Source organism: Rhinolophus sinicus, linkage group LG13, assembly GCF_036562045.2.
Source record: "Rhinolophus sinicus isolate RSC01 linkage group LG13, ASM3656204v1, whole genome shotgun sequence".
Taxonomy (NCBI): Eukaryota; Metazoa; Chordata; class Mammalia; order Chiroptera; family Rhinolophidae; genus Rhinolophus; species Rhinolophus sinicus.
Window position 1 is genome coordinate 29,416,322 of NC_133762.1, and position 19,287 is coordinate 29,435,608.

General features: G+C 46.5%; 1 long non-coding RNA gene across 1 annotated transcript; it reads right to left on the reverse strand.

The window, feature by feature from the left end:
- Positions 1-1,064: 1,064 nt before the first annotated feature.
- On the reverse strand, positions 1,065-13,789 carry LOC109456368 (uncharacterized). Its single transcript, XR_002138845.2, has 3 exons — positions 13,635-13,789; positions 4,510-4,633; positions 1,065-3,270 (listed from the first exon to the last, which is right to left on the reverse strand). It is a non-coding gene; the product is annotated as an uncharacterized LOC109456368 (long non-coding RNA).
- Positions 13,790-19,287: the final 5,498 nt, after the last annotated feature.

Sequence of the window (19,287 nt, forward strand, 5' to 3'; positions counted from 1 at the left end):
ACAACCTGGGTAGGTAGTATGGTCACCTCCATGAAGATGTGAGCCAATCCAGGGGTGTGTGTGTCGCTTGTACACTACTGCGAGAAAGTTCTGCGGTGACAGCAGCGCTCACTTTCTAAGAGCACAGTCAAAGCCCACAACTGCTAAAATATGACCCAAACCCCTCTGTGTGTTATTACATTCATCCACAGCTCTCCTATGATGGGAAGAAGGGGCAAGGAGTCCTTTGGTGGCTGTCTTCTCAAAAGGATGGGAGGTGGGTGACTATTTGGAGAGCGTCACACTTGACCCTCATGTGAGGACCCCATGGTCTGATGTGGGACATCTAAAGGCTGAAGAAATAGGCTGCCTGGCTGCACTGATGAGGGAGCCAGCGAGTGGGTGTGCTGAGACCACGCACACTCCCAGGTGCTTCAGGGCAAGGCTGCATGAGTGTTTCCCATGGACCAATGTGGGCAGAGATCACCTATAAGGGGTCAGCTTGTCCGGTAGGGCCTCCTAGAGGGGCAGAGGGGTGGCAGTAGCAAGACACTAGAATTGGGTGGCAGAATCCCAAAATTTGAAGAAAAAAATTACAAAGGACCCCCAGGAGGAGGGATGCATCCATCAAGGCCAAAGCTGAGCTTGAAGCAATGGCCGTGTGCACGAGCCCACAACAGTGTCCATGACACAAAGAGGAAACTTGAAACGTCTGCTGAGTCCAGAGCACTCAAAACCAGCTACGATGGTGGCAGGTCAAGTGACACCCTTCCTCTCCTCTCACCATCTCTACCCAGCCCCTCTCAGACCCGTTGAGGCTCAGAAAGGCTAAGAAACCATCAATGGGGTCCACAGATTAAAAAACAACAGCAAACAACTAGTGCTTCTAGAATGGCTGAAGTGAAAGAGACGCACCCTAGCAACTGAAACTGTCAGACTTTGCTGATGGGAATGAAAGGTGGTACAACTACTCTGAAAAATAGTTTACAGCAGTTTCTTTAAAAGTTGAACATAAACTTATATGACTCAACAATCACATTCCTAGGTATTTACCCAAGAAGAATGAAAGCATCTGTCCATTCAAAGACATGTACACAAATGTTCTTAGCTTTATTTATAATAGCCAAAAACTGGGGTGGGGGGCGAATGTCTATCTACAGGGGAATAGGGTAAAAAACTGTAACATACACACAGCCACAAAAATGTATATACGTTTTAAGAAAGGGAAAAAAACTGTATTAACACGTTGCGTAGGGCGGGGTTTAAATCCCTCGTGAAGATTCTCGTGATCCATACGCAACGTGTTAAAATTGTAATACTCAATATATACCAATAACAGAAGATGAATACAAGTCACATTTGACTCCTGCCATGACAAGAGGTGCTCACAGTGGTTGCCATCAGTGTCCAGACACTTCTGATTATGGCGAACATTGTTTGGTAGACTCCTGTGGTGAGCGTGTGAACCGTTCCAATGCCAGAGCAGAAGTAGCAAGACTTGTTGCTGTGGGAGGTCTCCTGGATCTTCCCTTGGGCACATCACACACAGCACCATGCGTCTCACACTGATCACAGATGCGTGCAGTTGTTAGGCGTGTTGGAGGTTCTGGTGCACACTCACGCCTCCATTGTCGCTGTACTTCCACAGCATTGGCGAATTTCAAACACCATTTCAAACCGGTCCTGCGCTCCTCGAACGACAACCGTGCTTCCGCCATTTTCTTTGTCCTGCCTGTCGCATGGGGACGCTAGCATTCATTGGATCTTTTGAGCAAACGTCATACTACACATTGCTACCACAATTCAATTCAACTTTGAAAAGTAATACATAGGTAACGTCTCTTAAAATGTGTAGGCGTGTTTTTGGCACCCCCGGTATAGTATATATCTTAGCAATAAAAAGGAACAAATTATTGATACATGCAACAACATGAATGAATCTCAAAATAATTATGCTCAATGAAAGAAGCCAGAAAAAAAGAGTACAAATTGTATGATTCTGTTTCTACAGAATTCTAGAAATTTTAGAGTAATCCATAGTGAAAGAATCTATAGTGACCGTGGTTGCTTGGGAATGGGGTGGGGGGCAGAAAGGAGGAGATGAGGATAAAGGGGCAGCAGAATATTTGGGGTGATGGAAACGTTCATCACCTTGATTGTGGTGATGGGCTCATGGGTATGTACACATGTCAAAACTCATCTACTTATGCAATTTAAATAGGGGTAGTTCATTGTACATCAATAATACTTCAATCATGCTGTTTTTAAAAAGAACCTAGAGAGTGGCCCAATGAGGATTTGAACCCATGTGTGTCTGATGTGAAACCACCCAGGAGCTTGTAAGTTATTAAAAGACCTCCTTTCTTGGCTGGAGACAGTCTACATGGGACCACCTCCAGGAAACCTTCCTGTCCCCTTCATGGCAGACTGTGGCTTTTCAGAAATTGCCTCCCCCATGGCCTCTGCCCCACTATCCTTCTGCCTGCCTTTAGAATTTGTCAGTGGCTCCTTTCTCCACTCGGGGATCTTCCTGTGTGTCCTCTCCCATACGGTCCTTCAAATATCCTGTTTGTGAGCCCAGCACCAGAATCAGACTGACCTGGGTGTGCATTCTAACTCTGCCATTTACACCAGCTGTCTGACCTTGGATGGTTTCTTTACCTCTTTGAGCTTCAGATTCCTCGTCTGAATAATAATAGCAGCTACCTGGAGATTGCCTTAAGGATCAAATGAGAGACTGTTCATGGTAAACAATTAGCACAGGGCCTGGTGTGTAATAAAGCACTCAATAAATGTTAACTATTATTGATTTCACCTGGGCAGTGGCTGCTGACTGTTTAAGTTTCTCAGCCTTTGAATCAAGTACTTACCGCCCCAGCTATATTTATTGACATGGAAAGATGCCCAGAGCGTACCGCTGAGGGGAAAAGAGCAGGCTACAGAAGAACACACGCCTCACAGGTCATTGTCAAGATTAAAGGAAATAAAGGACATATATGTCTCAGCATGGTGCTTGCACCCAGGACGTGATCATTAAAAGCTAGCTGTGATTATTATTAATGTGAAAGCATTTTGTAGCCCACCAGTGCTCCTTTCAAATATTATCACGTGAGTTCCTACGAAACAAGATAATGTTTGCGATTGCGCTTTAACAGTGAGTCAGAGAGATAGACCTGTGCGTTCCCTTCTGCCTTCCTTCTGATACTCTTCAGGGAGCTATCACGGGCAGGGCTGGAGCTGGACTTGGGACCCATTGGTCTCCTGCGGATTTTGGTACTTTCTTACGTGGTCCTGGAGCAAAAGAAAAGCACAGCATTGCCCTTTGTAATTGAGACAATTTCAAGCTTGGATGAAGGGATATTCTTTGCAGTAACTCAGGTGCTATGACACAATGTAGACCCTTGAGGGCGCGCCAATCAATTTTCAATAGAGAAAAATCACAGAAGGGGTGATGATAATAATGACAATACAAATGCTGCTATTACATTTACAATGGCTTCCATTTATTGAGTTCTTACTATGAGCTTCTAAAATGTGCTAAGAGACTCACAACCCTTATCTCCTTTTTTTCTCCCAAGCACCCCATCGGTTAGATACTATTACTAAAGATTTTATAGTGTATTGCCCTTTAGAATTTTAAAAATATATATATATATATTTAGGGAGTCACAATTCACAAATCTTGTAAAATGTACTACTATTAAACATACAGCTTGGTGATGCGTTACAAGTATATACATCTAGGTCAAGCTATATACCTTTTTTATTGTTTAAATTAAATTTATTGGGGTAACATTGGTTAATAACATTACATAAATTTAATGTGTTCAACTTTATAATACAACATCTGTATACTCTACTGTGTGCTCACCACCCAAAGTCTAGTCTCCTGCTGTCACCTTGCCCCCTTTTGGGCCCCCTTACCCTCTACATCCTCTCCCTACCCACCCTTCCCTTCTGGTAACCATAATTCTGTTGTCTGTATCTATGAGTTTGTGTTTTTGAAGATAAATAACTTTTTCTTTTTTGTCTCCTCTTCTTCTGCCTCCCCCGCCAACTCCAGTTCAAGCCGTTGGTATTATGACCCTTGCGCTCCAGTGGCTCCAGGGAGAGCTGGTGTTCACAATCTTAGCGGTAGAGGGCGCAGCTCACTGGTCCATGTGAGAATCAAACCGGCGACCTCGGCCTCAGGATCGCCAGGACACTCCAAACGCCTGAGCCACCCCGCCGGCCCGTAAACAACTGTTTCAACACCCTTTCCACTCATACCCACCCCAAGCCAAGACAATCACTATCGTTACTTCTATTACCATTTATTCATTTCACTTGTTTTTCAACTTCAGCTAAATGGAATCATACACATACACTATTTAGGGTTGCCAGGTTTAGCACATAAAAATCTAGGAGGGCAGTTAAATTTGAATTTCCCATGGGACATATTTATACTAAATAAGTAAATACTCATTGTTTATCGGAAATTCTAACTGGACATCCTATATTTTATCTGGCTGCTCTAGTAGTCTTTTGTACCTGGCTCCTTTCGATATAATTGTGAGATTCACCCATGTTGTTGAGGTTACCAGGAAGTTACTCTTTTTCATTGCTGCACAGTGTTCCATTCCGTGAATGCACTTCAGTATATTTACTGCTTGTCCTGTTGAGGAGGAAGGACAGGTTGCTCTTAGAAAGGCTCTGTAGAGTAGTGTTAAGCAGATGCTCTGTCTGGCCTCAGAGACCTGGGGCATTTGAATCTTAGCTCCACCTCTTATTACGTAAGAAACCTTAGCCAAGTGACTTAACCTCCCTGCGCCTCAGCTAGTTTAACTTTAATGTGGGATAATAACAATCCCTCAAAGGTTTCAAGGAGCTACACCTATAAGCCACTTAGAACAGAGCTCAGCACAGAGTTAGTGCTCAATAAATATTGCTGGTATCGTGGTACCCATTAGATCTAGTAGGAGAAAATTGAAGTTCAGAGGTGTAAAGAGACTTGCTTCAAGTCACATCCCTGGTAAGTAACAGAGCCGTTTTGTCATTGATATTGGCAGAATTAGAGTCATTCATTCATTCATTCATTCAACAATTTTATTTGAGCACCTACTATGCGCCAGGCATTGTTTTAGGACTCAGTTACACAATGAGCAAAACAGCCAAAAGCCTCTGCCCTTATGAACTATGGTCTAGGGGAGCTAATGTTGCTATTTGCCTGCTAGGCGCTTTACCTGTGCCTCTCATCAGTTAAATGAAATATTGTCTGAATAAAAAAAAGAAAAAAGAAATACTGTCTGTAAAGCACTTAGCAGGGAGCCCCACATGCATTACTGGTGCAGGAACAGCAGCCATTAGCCAGGCAGTAGCAATCTCAATGGCAACCCTATGTGATGGGTATCGGCAGCCCCATTTCACAGATGAGGAAACTGATGCTCAGGGAAGTGAAAGGACTGGCCCAAGGTGACACAGCTCCTACTGGCAGAACAGGAGTTCAAAGTCATGTCCACCCGACTCCAAAACCCTCCTGGACTTCTCAGTGCTTGTTTTTCAGTCTTGAGCTCAGCTTCTAGAGTCCAGATGTCAGAGGTTCAAGTCCCAGCTCTGTGAGCAAAACAAGTTATTTGCTGTCTGTGAGTCCTAGTTTCTACATCTCCACACAGGGTTGCCTTAGGGATCTGCAGAAAGCAGATATGGGCAGAAAATAACCAGGCTCTGAAGGGGAGCTAGTGTGGATCTACAGTGGGGAGGGAAGGGGGAGGTTCCTGCATGATGAAGCTGCTTAGCCCTTAAATCAAACCCTTATTACTTCCATAAATGAGCTTAGAGACATGGAAAGATGCCTGGATTATCTTGTGGAATATATTTAAAAATCAGGTTCTAAAACCTCAAGCAGATGTAGCGCATGTGAACAGAGCGTGTCTGAGAAGGAGTCACTGAACACCACTCAGGAAGCATTTATTCCGTGTCAGTGCTGTGCTATGTGCTCTGCAGTTAGTGACCTCGTTTAGTGCTCCTAACAGCCCTGTGTGGCAGGTGCTGCCATTAGACAATTTTACAGGTTGGAGAAACTGAGGCAGAGGAGAGTTGACATTCTCAATGTTGCATGGCTAGCTGGCTAGCTGGCATGGGGACCCGAGCACTTTGGCCTTGGAGGCTGTGTGTCCCGCTAACTTCTGCTCAGGGAGGTTTTTCTCTCGGTAGTAAAATTTGAGTGTTTTGAACATTTTTTGTAAATCTGTGCATTATTTGATCTTTAGTGATACATAGGCTTTGTTTTTATAAAAACAATACACTAGGGTTCTAAGGTGGGGTTTTGATGTCTTTAAGAATTAGCAGGGAACACCTGTAGGGACAAGCCCCTCCCACTATTTTTTGTGATGGTGTGATCATGGTCCTAGGAGTTGGGGACCCAGGGTCCAGCCCTGCCCCACAGCACTCGTGATTCTGGGTGAGTTACGGTGTCCAGTCATCGCCTTCCCCCCCAGCAAGGGCCCTGGTACGGAGTAGTCCCTCTGTAAATGTCCACTGGCTACAGGAGGAATGAATCACTGCCCTCTGCTCCCTGCCTGGGACCCCAAGAAATAATGAATGAACCCCGTCACTATAAAGCGCTGACAGTTTATAGGTTTTCAGAAAGACAAGTGGCTAGAGACACAGGACCTGACCCGATGGATGCCTAATGGTGGAACCTGGGCTGGCGGGGGTGTGGGTGTGTGTAGGGGTGTGGGCTGTGGCCGTCTGAGAGCCCTGGAAACCACCGCCCAGGCTGGTAAAAGAGAGGCTCCGGCCTCACTCCAGGAAGGGGCTGCTGGGAGTTTTCTGTCTGTGACCCCACTTGTGACCCCAGCTCCTATCGTCCCAGCCTGGAAAAGGCTGGGCCCACAGGGCCATAAATTCCTGCAATCATTAGTATCTACAGCTCAGGCTGTTTTCCAGGAGCCCTACAGTTACTTTTATCACTTATGAGTTCCATAATTTTTTTTTATCACTTTTTTCTCACAGCAGCCTTGCAAACAAGGCTAGTTTTGCTCTCTTTCGGTTTGAAGTTGAGGGAAGCCAGGCCCTGGAGGGTTTCAGGGAATTTTTTTGTCTTTGCCCAAAGCTCCAGAGAGGAGAGGATCAGGGTTTGACTGACAGCCTCTTTGGGAGCCAGGCTGGGCTTTGTGTGAGGCCAGAGGCTGTGGAAGAATTGGGAAGTGCAAATTGGGAACCATCAAAGCCAGGGAAAGACCTAAGGCTTAGCTACTTCTCTGCTGTGTGACCTAGGGCAAGTCACTCAACCTCTTTATGCCTCGGCTTGTTCATCAGTCAACTGAGGAAGTAATGACAGTACCAATCTTATAAGTTAGTACATATAGGTGCTCAAGAACTGTGAGGTTCTATGAAACCTTGAATTGGGACCTGGATTCTAAACTCAGACCCTGGCCTGTTGGATGACTTGGGCCAGTCTCTTGCCTGCTCTGAACTTCATATTCCTCATCTGTAAAATGGGTACAGTCTTGCTTGCCTCACACCCTGTCTCTCTCATCTCTAGTCCCATCAGCCTGGCCTTCTTCAGGTCCCCACACTGCAGACTCTGCTTGGAACTAAGCCCAACTCTTCCACCCCCAGCTTTGCTTGGTTTATTCTCCATTATCATCTCAGACATCCTTCCTTCCCTCCCTCCCTTCTTTTCTTCACTTATTCAATAAATATTTAGTGAGTACTTACTATGTGTCAGGACTGTGCTAAGTGGTAGATAAGACAGGCGAAGTCTCCTCATGAAGAGGAGACAGACAATAAACTAAAAAAAGATGAAAAACAAAACCAAACCCCAAGGCAGTGACACACTGTATTAAGCACCTTATAAGGGAAAATTAAAACACCATAAGAGGCAGTAGATGAGAAGGTTGCTTTCTAGAAAGGCCTCTCCAAGGAGGAATTTCCATTTGAATTCATAATTTATTTGAGTATGCACATGGTACAAAATTCAAGTGGTGTACCTCACCCTGTCAAAAGTACTCCAGAGAGGCCCCTGTAGGTGACATTTGCAATGGCATCTGAATCAAAAGACACAGCAGAGGGAACCGCAAGAGCCAAGGCCTAAGGCTGAACCAGCGTCACTGGAGAGAGGAGGAGGGAGCAGAGGCGATTGGGGTGGGTGACGATGTGGGGTTGGTAGGCTGTGAGAAGGAATCTGGATGTTTCTCTATGTGGCCTGAATATAACTTTCAAGTTGGGAGCAGGGTTGGGGTGAGTGGCTTTTGAATTGTGTTTTATAAAAATACTGTGGAGGCTAGATTTAGGGGTCCAAGTGGGGCAGAGAGACCAGGCAGGTGGGGGTGGTGAAGACCAGGGCCAGGATGGAGGAATGGGAGCCGTGAGAAGGGCTCCATTTGGGTTGTTTGGGAAGTGGGGTAGACCCCAGTGAAGGGTCCCTTGGCCATGTGCTCTCATGACACCTGGCCACTGTTAGCAGCCCGTCTTTGTGATTCCTGGATTAATGTTGCACCCTGTGACCTGGCATAGAGCGGGCACTTGGGATGTGTTTGCTGAAGAGATGACTGAAGGATGAAAAGGCCCTTTGTGAATGGAGACACACCCTCTGAGAAATGCTTGCAGCAACAGGCTCCTATGCACTCCCTCCGCCGCCAGGTATGGGCACTCCCCATCCTATACAGAATCACCCCCAAATCCACCCTGCCATTTGGAGCCTGCTTCTGATAGGTGGAATTTTTGAACCTCAACCTTAATGAAGGTCCTCAGATTTTCTTAGCTCTGAAATCCTTTTCCCATGAAAGTTACTTTATATAGAAAAGTTACTTTATAACTTTAAGTACCTGAGAATATGGGTGAAAGGGGTGAGCAAAAGAGACACAGTTCTCGACAGAGATATTACACAAAGCCATCCTGGAAAAAAACAAGGCTGTTTTATTAAATGCCAGTTTCAAACTGGGGCATCACCTGGCATTTGCCTTCTTTTCATTTATCCAACAAAGAGCCATCAGACACTTCCTGAGGTAGTTGGCCTCCGAGTCCAATTATCTATCTCAGCATTTGGTTTCCTTTATATCCAAATACAATCCTGTTCCATCCAGAGAAATATTTCCAAATGGTAACAGTCTGTGTGTATCTGTGTTGTAAAATGTTTATATAATTTCAAACATACAACATACATTTAAAGAATGCACAAACCTTCGTGGACAGCTCAATACTCGTCACAAAGAGGACACCATGTCCCTGTCACACAGGACCCCACCAGCCCCCAGAAGCCTTCGTCGTGGTCTTTCTTCTCAATCACAACCTACCCCTCTCCAAGGGAACCACAGGCCTGACTCCTAACACCCTAGATTAGTTTTGTCTATTGTTAAACTTTATAGAAATGGAATATACAGAGTGTATTCATTTATGTCTGGCTTATGTTTGTGAGACTCATCCATAGTTTTGACAGCTAGGATTCATTCATTCTCATTGCTGCACAGTGTCCCATAATACGAATATACCACAATTTCAAATAGTGATTTTTTTTTTTTAACAGCTTGTGGAGGGCAGGGGTAAGGTGCAGGGACTGGGTTTGGCCCACAGTTTTATTTCACGCATCTTGTGTTTTTGTTTTGTTTTCATTGAATTTGTTGCCGTTAAAGATGGCTGTCTGGCTTCTCTTGGGAGACCTGTCATTGCTGGGTCCCCAAACCCAAGTGCCTGGAGTTGAGTCGTTGGCTGCTCTTTCTTGGCACGTGCATTCCGTTCCATTTTGCCACAAGCCCCACTACTCCCTGCTGCATTACAACCAGGCCCCCTCACTCACCAATATTGCCCACCTGGCCCGGTAAACACGTGAGTCTTTCACTACAGGTTTAACTCAGCAGAGGTGGCCCAGAATGCTTTACTCTGAGGTCTACATCAAAATGAGTAGATCTGGCAGCCCAAGTTAGAATACAGGTTGTCACTCCTGGGTTAAACTTTGGAATACATATCTGCGTGCTCAAAAATGTTATTATTAGCATTATTGCTATTTCAAAAAATGTTTTAAAATATATTCCTATTATTATTACCATTTCAAAAGATGTTTTAAAATATATTCACATGTATAGTAGAGGTCCTGGTTAAATATGGGCACTCTGGACCCAGACGACCTGGAATCCAATCTTGGCTCTATTACTCAGGAGCTGTGTGACCTCTGGCAATTACAGAACCTCTCTGTGCCACTCTACAAAGAGGGATGCTGATAATATTTACCTCGCTAGGTTCTTAGGAAGATTAAATGAACTAATACTTACAGAGTCATTAGAAAAACACCTGGCACAAAATAAGTATTCAACCTATGGTAGCTATTTATTATTTTAAAAATTATGTGGGCAGGCTGGTCACCTGACATGCTAGGGTGACCAACCACCCTGGTTTACCCAAGACTGGGGGTTTTCAGGACACAGGGAATCTCACTGCTAAAACTGGAAAAGCCTTGGGCAAAAGAGGATGAGTTGGTCACCCTCGGCCTTCCTGACTGTAATATCGCACTGTAACTTAACAGACTGGCCTTTTACTTTTATTAAATTACAGATTTGATTTTGAAAATAATATTTGAAACACCTGTGGAACCCCTAAACAATCTCTTCTGATATGGTTGCTGCAAAGCTCTAATCTTGCCTACATAGTCCCCATTTTACAGATTGGGAAAGTGAAGCCCAGCAGTGGAAAGCAGCCCCATGGTAGTGGCAGAGCGTTTCCCCAGCCCCCATCTTGGATGCTTTTCCTCCATCCCTTCCTCCAGATAGCTGATGGATACTGTTCATTTTGTACGAAACCAGGCACTGAGTAGCACACTAAATGCTTTCTGCTAATTTTATTCTCACAATAGTTTTAGGAGGTGTGTTCTACTATGATACCCATTTGAGAGATGAGATGCCTTCTTCTTACCTTCTCCCCTGCCCACCCACCTCTATCCCCAGGGATTCATTCCTTCTGTATATATTTGCCTGATGGTGGTTTCCTTGGAACTTCTGTCACAGAGAAAATCACTCAGGTTCTCTGAGTCCTGTGTAGATATTGAGTCTGGTCCCTTGTCTTCTGCAACCTGTCTTTAAGACATTGGTGAAGGATTTAATTTTTAGCTCAGTCAGCAAATATCTGCTGACCTCCTACTACTGGGTCTTTCCAGTGAACGACATACAGACCCTGCCTTCAAGGACTCACGTCTGGTGGGGGATCCAGTTCCCCTGGGTCTCTCCCTGCGTGGTGGATGGATCGAGGGCGAAGACGGGGTCTTTTCATGTCTGTGCCATTAGGAGGAAGCCAACGGTCGGTGTGTAAGTGAGAAGATCACACCACAGTGCAGAGAGAGCAGTGGGCATCCAGAACCCCCAACCATGGGTCCAGGGTCCAGGCAGGGAGCAGTTGGCATCACAAAAGTTTAAGTCAGGATTTCTTAACTTCAGTGCCGTTGACATTTGGGGCCAAATCATTCTCTGTGGTAGGGACTGTCCCGTGCCTCGTAGAACGTTTAGCAGCACACCCCTGGCCTCTGCCCACCGGATGCCAGTAGCACCCCCCACCAGTCATGACAACTACATATGTGTCCAGACATTGTCAAATGTCCCCTGAGGGGCAAAATCACCCCGGGCGGAGAACCACTGGCTTAACTGAAGTGAATTAATAGAGTAATTACACAGGTGGGTGAGCTATGGGAAACTTCAAGGAATGGAAAAGCACCCCGAGACTACCGTGGGGAGCTGTTAGAGAGAGGAAACAGTGCTACTGCCCCAGACATAGCTGTTTCTGTGGAAGTGAGGCCACGACAGGAGTTGAGGCGAGAGAGAAATGCAGCCCCTGCCAAGATTAAGGAAGAACAGGGAGGGAGCGGGGGGCATAAACATCCCCACTTCTCTCTCCTCCTGTCTCTAATCTCCCGCTGACTCCTCCTTTTGATGAAATCCAAGAGAAGTCCGGAGGCATGGGTGCCTCCTCAGGCACAGAGCAGGACAGACGAGGGCACGTGGAGATGGCAGGTGAATGGAGAATCACCATCTCGGGGAGGTAGCAATGGGCCCCAGACACCGGACACTGGGGTTCAGGCTTGTGACTTGCATAGGAGTTTTCCGGATGGAGAAAACCAGGAAGGGGTGTTCTCCAGAGGGAACAGCATGTACAAAGGAGTTATGAAATGCCTCGCTCACTTGATTATTTATTTAATTGTGTTTGTTTGTTTGATTGATTGACTCTGTTCTATGTGCACTTGGTGAAAATAAAACATTCAAAAGGTACAAAAGGGCACAAAATGAAAACTAGGTCTTCCACCCTGACCCCAGATACTCAGCTCACCTCTCTGGCTTCTTATCACCTTCTAGAAACAATCGATGCAAATGCTAGCAAATGCTGCTAGTAAATGCCATGTGACACATGTCACTTGAACTCTTAACTTGACTCAAGATGAGTGACATTTGGAGAGCCCCTACTGTGTGCAAAGAAATGGGCTGAGAGCTCTGGCCTTGGACTCTAAGTCCGACCCTTCACCAATCACTGTGTAGTTTTAGGCACACCCATGCTCAGCTTCCCACTTCCTCCTCCAATCAGGAAGTGAGTGTCCCAGGGTCATGCCAGGTCTGTGGGATGTGCCCACAGTTGTGTTGTTCAATTGATGTTTTGCAGATTGAACTGAATTAAAGCTGAACCCCTGGCAAGAAGCAAATTGTAACACAGGAGCACACATAGGCCGTGGCTGTGGTTCTGGAGACCACGTGTTGTTGTTTGGAGACCACGTGTTATTGTTTGGAGACCACGTGTTGTTGTTTGGAGACAAGTGAGGTTCCTGTCTCCAAAGAACTGCTCTTGTCTGAGCCACCAGAACAGCTGCCTATAATATGGCCTCGTGGCAGGGGGGCGGGGGGGAGCGCTGGGTTGGGAGCAGGTCGGGTCCAACCCAATGGGTAGCACTTGGCCAGGCTCGGACCTACCCAGGGAAGATCAGATCCTGCCTGGTGTCAGCCCTGGGGGAGTTTAAGACCAGAAGGAGGAACTGGAAGGGCCAAGAGCCTACAGATATGGGGAGCGCCCCCAGTCAACTCAGAAACTTGCTGGTGCCTGGAAGCAAACAACCAAATCTGAGGACCAGATGCCCAACAGGGCGCCCAGAGGCCAGAGCCGCCCAGGTCACCAGGAGCAGACCAGAACAGGCTCCTCCTTACTTCTGCTCTTCCTCTCTGACCTCTCTCATCCTCTTAAGACCCAGTTCATTCCTGAACATGCCTGCGCGCCCAGCACTTAGGGCACACGTGCCCACCACGGACGGCCCACCTGCTTTGTGTGGGTGCTGACCACACACCAGCTGTCACCCCCTGGCTGCTCCCCACGGAAGGAGCTGATGGTCCCCTCTGTGCAAACAACGAAACCCCGGCTCAGAAAGTAGGGATGCAGGGCTGTGTGAGGTCAGAGACCATAAGGTATAGTGATAGGACGGGCATTTTGTATCAAAAGTGATGGAGTGGTGAACACAGAATCAGAGACTCTTAGAATCACGAAGTCCAGGAGTCCTATACATTACCCATATACATTACCTATACATTAGACAAACCTGTACATTACCAGTATGAGCCCCACCCCCATCTGTTTACCACACCACAGATGAAACATCTCTCTCTCTCTCTCTCTCAGGCCCATCTCCCATTCATTCAGGCCTCTTCTTCTCTCACCTGGGGTCTCATTCCAGCCTTCTCTCTGCTCTTTCCTCCTTCCAAACTTGCATGCAGCAACCAGAGGTATCTTTCCAAATTTTAAGCAGACCGGATCACTCTTCCCCTTAAAACCCTTTACTGGCTCCCCTTTGCCCTCAGGATAAAGGTCAAACTCCTTGACCTGGTTTACTAGGTCCTCTCTCATCTGGCCAGAGTCTCTTGCCACTCTGCCTCTCTCTGACACCCACCGGCCACCCCCCCAACTTTACATCAATTCATACCGACCTCGTTTTAGTTCACCAGATATGCCATGCACTCCCTCCCCCACCCTAGCCCCTGGACCTTTGCACTTGCTGTTCCGTCCACTTGGAAAACAGTGTATATCAGTACGCCCTTCTCTGGTTGGAATACTCTCTCTTCCTGTCTTTCCTGGGAAGACATTTCTGCTCCCAAGTCTCCCAAGGAGGCTGGGTTGGTGTCCTCACCCCCAATCCCTGACAGATAGTATGTCTATCTGCATAACAGAGCTCCCTGTGTATCGTATATGCCCATATGCTCGCCTCTGTCCCCATCAGCCACAGGAGTGCAGAAACCAGGGTTGTCTTTTCTCTACCAAATCTCTTGCTCCTGGCACTGTGCCCAGCAGAGAAGCGTTGCTGAAAAAAGATATGTGTTGATTAATGAATAATAATACATTAGAATAACAACATTTTAGAATCATGGACTTGGTGAAACAGATACGTAAAATCTCAGGATCATATAATCATAACCTTAGAAAGTACTAGAAACACAGAAACTGAGCATCCCAGAAGCTTAGGATCTCAATGTTGGAAGAATTCTTGTCCAGGCTTCTTGTCCTGTTAGTAGATTAGACAAGACTCAGTCGTGCCCTTCTATATTATGTAACTTGGATTTTCACAAGTATTTGTATAATATTACCTTGATGTCTTTTAAATACTTATTTTTATAATGTGTCCTTTTAGAATATTTATTGAGCACCTAACTTATTTATTAACCAGTATTTATTGGTACATATTATGTACCAGACACTATGGTGGCCAATTGTATTTTGTCTATGGCTGCATAACGAATTATCCTGATTTAAAACAACAAACACTTATTATCTTGCAGTTGTTGCATGGTAGGACTTCAGGCATGGCTTAGCTAGATGGATCTCTCATGAGGTTTAGTCATTGAAAACTGGCCTGCTGCCTGCTTTTGTAAATAAAGTTTTATTGGAACTCAACCATGCCCATTCACTTATGGCTGCTTTCACGCTATAATGGCAGATTTAAGTAGTTGCAACAGAGACCATATAGCCTCATATATTGAGCTAAGTTGTTCAAGGAAGCCCTCTTCAAGAGGCAACATTTGAGCAAAGACCTGAGTGGTTAGAAGGATGTGGCCATGGGAAGAAATGTTCCAGTAAAAGGGAACAACAGGGTAAAGGCTGGGAAATAAAGAACAGGGAAGAGACCAAAAGAGCTGTAATAAAATGACCAAGGGACTGAGTGACAGGAGATGACGTCAGAGAAGGGATCAGGAGCCATGTTATCCTTGGGTCCCTGGAGGGGTTTGAATTTTGTTCTAGGAATGATGGGAAGCCATTGGACGGTTTGAAGAGGGAGAGGCAGGATCTGATGGGGATGGGAAAGATGTCCAGTATAGTTTGGCCCCATCGTCTGAGCGAGACTGTGCCTCTGCTGCCCCTCGAAGCACAGCTCTCCCGGAACTTGTTGGTCTTAATAAGACCCAGGTAAAGACCTTGGCTTTGTTGCTTGGTGGTGTGTTCAAGCAAGTGCCAGAAGTCCCTTTCTTTTGACCCACTGTGAGTCCCTTGCTTTCCCTTCCCAGCTTGCCTCTTCTGGATCTAGGAAACCTGTGAAGTAGGCAAGAGCACTGGGTTTTGAGTCCTAGATTCCAGACTCTTCCCTGACACTGACTCACTTGTGACCTTGAGAGAGTTAGACAACCTGTCTGGGCCTCAGTTTCCTCATCTGCAAAATGAGGTGAGAGTTCAGTCTGCTTGGTCCAAGCCCACGTGATTAAAGGTGGGGTCACACTACATACATACACCAGAGTCCTAGGGAGAGCCCGAAGGAGGTGGGAAGGCACAGGCTGGGGTGGGCTCGGTCAGGCTGGGCTAGCTGACGTGAGAGATGGGAAACGGGCGGTTGGTCCACTGGGCTGAAAGCATCTTGCAAACCATCTACTGCCTGAATTTGGAACAACAGGGCAGCTCACTGCCTCCCAAAGCCCCCTGGGATGGCAGACTGGAGTTGTTTGGCCGAAGACCTTTGAAGGAGATGAGAGAGTCAGTGTCCATGTCTAAATCAGCCTTGGATGTTAGAAAGAAGCCAGGATCTGTTGTCAGAGAGAACCCACCTCCCTCACTTATTTGCCCTGTGCCCTCTTTGTCTCCATCTCATCTATGAAATGGGTAGAATCTCCTAAGATGCTTCCATTGTAAGAGACACTAGCATTTTGTGTCCCACAAAGAAAGAAAACATACTGACAATTCAATTACAGCATGATGCTTTCCTGGCACTTAGAATTTTTATTTCGTATTTAGTAAAGAGCCCTAAAGCTTACTTAGATGTTGTTTTAAAAATCACTCTTGCATATAAATATAAAGGAAAAAGTAAGTGAAATGTATCAGTTAAGGAACTCCTAAAAGTTCTTCACGGTCAACATCCACCTCATCTAGATGACTTTCCCACTCAGAATCTCCTTTGTCCACAATTTTTCACTCAACACTGTCCTCCACACCATTAAAAGCTTTGATCACACACATTTCTTGAGAGACTTCTCCACTGTGGTCTCCGGGATTTTTTTCCAACCCGCTTACTCCTATCCTGCAGGTTTGACCCTGGTGCTTTCTTCCTCTTATCAGAAGGTGTCAACAGAAGGTTTTTAGGAAGCGACCAGGACTCATGTCCCTCCCTCAAATGATCCTTAAGTCGTTTGTGATGAAACACACCGAGGGTGCCGTTGTCCAGCCGGGCCACCGGAAATAACGACCAGGACCAACCAGGTCATGACCGCCATGCCACCTGATCTAACCGACAGTAATTATGGGATGCCATTGATTTAAAGCCACACCCTAACTTCAGAGACACCATAATGTGAAAAAAAAAGTGCATCTTAGAATTTTTAGAATATTACAACAGGCGTTGCCTCTGGGGTTTTCTGAGAGGATGAAACGAGGTAAGTCTGTGATGGACCCTGGACACAGGTCCCAAAACACCCAGCTCAGCAGTAGCTCCCCCTTGGCGCTGCTCAACTGTCCCCTGACTCTCGTGGCCCAGGGTATCGCCCTCACAGGGCCCACTCAGGTTTATAGCGACAATCGTGGTCCTTGCCAGACGTGATCTCAAAGCCATAAATGCTTTTACAGTTTCACTCCCCTGAGATAAGCCTGGGGAGCCCTTCCCAAGGCCGGGGAGCAATTTCAGTGCTGTAGGGGGAGGGACTGAGCGTTGCACCAGGAGGAAAATGGAACACGTTTTGTGGCCCCAACTTCTCTAAAAAGACCACGTTCTCATATCCTCAGCTTGAACCTGCTGGTGAAACCTCAGCACCTCAGTGATATTCATTAGCTAATTCATTCGTTTGTTCGTTCGTTCGTTCGTTCGTTCACTCATTCATTCAATTATTTATTTATTCACTTAATGGACAAACAGGGAATGAAGTGTGGGGCAAGCCAGTGTGGATCGCCTCACTTTGCCCCGTTACGGTCTGTGTGGACCCAGGGCAACTCACTCCCTCTCATCTATACAACATCGCAGCTCCATTTAACCCATCTCACGGCCTCACTGAGGCGGCTACACGAGACAAGTGTGCCAGCACACGTAGCACATAGTAAGACCACAACCAACCCCACTCGAATCCCTTCCCTCACCATCAACATTCATCTTATTCGTGCTCTGCTCCTCTTTCTCTTTCCAGCCTGGATGGAGGACTGTCCCATAGTGAACGCCTCACCTACATTTCTCTGCCAGACACACTCCCTCTAAATGAGCTCATGCAACTATTTGGCTTTTTCTTTTTTATTAAAGTATAATTTCTGTACAGTAAAACTCACCGTTTTTAGTGTACGGTTCTAGAAGTTTTGGCAAATGTAAATGGCCAGGTAACCACCAGTGAGTCAAGATACAGAGTGTTTCCATCGCCCCCACCCCTCCCCTCTGCCCCTTTGTGCTCAAAACCCCACCGCAGCCCTAGCCCCTGGCAACCACAGTATCTGTCCCTAGAGTCGTGCCTTTTCCAGAATATCATACAGATGGGATCATATGGTAGGTAATTTTGGGGGTCTGACTTCTTGCACTCAGAACGATGCTATTAGAGACCCAGGCGCTGTCAGTGGTTCGCTCCGTTTTCTCACTGAGCAGCGTCCCATTTGGCTTTTCAATCATGTGCTCATGGCTTGACTTGATCTCTCCTGCCCGACTTTTCCCTGAGCTCTAGGCTTGTATGTCCATTGATTCCTTGGGTGGTTCATTGGCAGCTCAAACAAAACCTCCCAATGAAACTCTGCTTTCTAACCCAACGCTACAGTTCCTCCAGTGTCCCGCGTGTCCATAATCGGTACCGCCAGCCCCACGGTTACTTCTCTTTCCTTCACACATCCTACCCATTGGCTAGTTCTTGGCAGTGCTACTTCCAAAGCATCCCAACCTGACTCCCCTCCCCCCACCACCGGTACTTGTTGTCAAGGCTGCCTAACAACCCCAAAAGTAGTGGCTTAACACAACGTCCATTAGTTATCTCATAGCCTCTGGTCAGATGAGTATGGGGTCTTACACAGCTGAAATACAGCTGTCAGCTGGGCTGCACTCCTACCTGAAGGCTCTGGGGAAGGATCCACTTCCAAGGTTGTTCCCATTGCCACCTGAAGTCAGTTCCTCATGGTTGTAGGATTGAGGTCACCGTGTCCTACCTGGTTGTCAGTGGGGGTCACTCTCAGCTTCTAGAGACCACCCACATACCTTGCCATGTGCCCCCTCTAGCTTTAAAGGTAGGCACGGAGAATCTCCCTCACATTGAATCTCTTTCATGCTTCTAATTTCATTTGCCAGAAAGAGCTCAGCCCCCTTAGAGGGTTCACCTGAGTCAGGCAGGCTCACCGAGGATCATCTACCCTCCAGTATGACAAAGTCAACTGGTTTGGTTCCTTCATAACATCTGCAGAATCCCTTCACAGTAGCACCCAGCTTAGTGTCCGACTGAATAATTGGGCGAAGGATGCATAGACCAGGGGTCACCTTAGAATTCTGCCTGCCACCCCACTCTGGTCCAAGCTGCCATTGTTTCTCCCCTGCACAGACCACCTCTGGGCTTTTCTGCTTCCACCTTTGTTCCATAAATCCATTCTTTCCACAGCAGAGAGTAACCTTTCAAGAACATGCATCAGATCACTTCACCTCTCTGTTAAAACCTTGGAAGAGCTGCCCAGTGCATCTGAAATAAAATCCAAGACCTTTCTCATGGCCCTGCCTGGTCCCACCCCGGCCTACTTCTCAGATTTCATCTTCTTTCACTCTGCTCCAGCCACACTGACCTTTGCGTTCATTCTCCAATATGCTCAGCTTGTTTCCACGTAGAGCTTTTACATTCGCAGTTTCCTCCCTGGCATGCTTTTCCCTCAGAGCTGTGTGTGACTGGCCCCTTA